The following is a 2,162-nucleotide window of genomic DNA, read 5'->3' on the forward strand; positions in this document are numbered from 1 at the left end:
CACCCCCAGGTCCTTCTCTGCTGGGCAGCTTTCCAGCCACTCTTCCCCAAGCCTGTAGTATTGCATGGGGTTGTTTTGATCCAAGTGCAGGACCCGACGCTTAGCCTTGTTGAACCTCATACAATTGGTCTCAGCCCATCGATCCAGCCTGTCCAGATCCCTCTCTACGTAGAGCCTTCCTACCCTCAAGCAGATCAACACTCCCACCCAACTTGGTGTTGTCTGAGGGTGCATGATCCCCTCGTCCAGATCACTGATAAATATATTAAGGCCTGGGGAACACCACTTGTGACCGGCTGCCAACTGGATTTAACTCCATTCACCACAACTCTTTGGGCCCGGCCATCCAGCCAGTTTTTTACCCAGTGAAGAGTAAGTTTGATTCTTGCTGTGCAACTGGCACTGGCTTTTCAGAGACTCCCAAACCTCTGATAACATGGCTTGCCAACACTTGCTCAGTATCGTTTTCTCCTGGCACTGTTCCCAACAAAAAAAGTGTCTTTCTTCTCTCCTTTTCTTCCCGATACTTGTAAAAAGTCTTTTGTGGAAGCCACTCAGTTGTAGCCCCAGGGAGATACTATCTATGTCAATTCAGCTGAACAAGGAAAGTGAGAAAAGAGACCAAAATAGTAAGTCTTCAGCACAGTTCAGTAAATTGGAGAATCCATTTCTTTTCCCTACTCATGGAAAATCAGTGCCATTTTTGTAAACTTTGTCTCAACACTTACTGTTTTCAAATATTGTCAGAAAAACATTGGCCACTCCCTTCTCACACTCCAAAATATATCCAATTGAACTTCTGGCAGCTAACTGCTTCCAGTTACTGGCAGTGGTGAGAACCACCAATACGTAGGTTATTTCCTCTCTCCTTAAGAAGCACTCTCTCTTCTTCCCCTCATTTTCTTTCTCCATTGTGACTTTAGATTTAAGTTCCAAATCTAAATGAGATCAAAGTATTACATCACCATTTTTCAATGAATACCATATCAAGAGATTATGTCAATAAGAGTGGACTGGTTACTACAGTTACCTAACTTAAGAATCTTTTGCAAAGTTTTATGGTTGAGAAATATTATTGGAACTAAAACAAATGATACAGTTTTATGTTCATTAGTGTACAAGCACAATGAAACAAGATTTTTTCCCTAACTGAACATTAGTTTTCTCCAGTGGGTTTCAGCAGTTCCCAGCTGTTCCTAACATCATAATTCCTTGTTCATATGTCTGCTCTATATCCAGAGGAAATTGTTCAACTTCTTGATTTGATCCCTTCTTTAATAGAAACAGAACTTGCATGTTTGACATTATTCTGAACTTGGCTGAGTCAAGTTCTGGGTTTTTTTGCAGAGGCTGCAAAATGGAGAAATGCTTTTCCTACGAGACCACACAGACATCAAGGTGACAAGTCTGCAGTGGCATCCCAGTACTCCATGTGCCAGGAACTGAGGATAGAGTTTCACCAAAGACCAGCCATCGCTGACACGTAAGCTTTGATTTCTACCTTCTGGAACAGCATAGCAACTGAAGGCCTTGGGGAAGGGTCCTCCCCCTCCCGGACCACTTTCTACCTGTCCCCCATGACTCTGGCCAGTGGGCTGAGGCGTGACCATCAGAGAGCATATCTTCTGCACAGTAAAAGAACCTGGATTTGGTGTGTGCTTTGAAGACTGTCACAGGCTGCCCAAAGAGGATGTGGAGTCTCCAGGCTTGGAGATATTCGCAGCCCTGCTTGGTGCCAGCAGCTGGACCAGGTGACTTCCCTTCCAATCTCAACCCTGCGACCTGGTCATCCTCCCTACTGAACAGGCAGCCACGCTGGTGTTTGATATGGCGAGCCAAGCCTCACGAAGCGATGGTGCTGCAAAGTGAAGGGAGACTTCCGAAATCCCTCTTCTGCCCTGCACGCCTCTCCACCGCGCACTGCACAGCCACCTGTTGCCCTACATCTTGCTAATGTGCATCCCTGAGCTGAAAGACACACAGTCTTCCCCAATGCCGGGGAGCACAGTGCCCTGCATCCCATCCTGGGGGGCTGCACGGCCCGCGCCCCTCCCACCCATCCCTCACTCTCGCTTCCCCCCACACTCGCACCGCCAGCACAGGCCCCGCAGCTGTTGGGATCCCGTCCCCAGCCGCCTACGCGCACTGGCAGGGAGCAGGGA

This window comes from Aptenodytes forsteri, unplaced genomic scaffold (assembly GCF_000699145.1).
Source record: "Aptenodytes forsteri isolate BGI_AS27 unplaced genomic scaffold, ASM69914v1 Scaffold172, whole genome shotgun sequence".
Lineage (NCBI taxonomy): Eukaryota > Metazoa > Chordata > Aves > Sphenisciformes > Spheniscidae > Aptenodytes > Aptenodytes forsteri.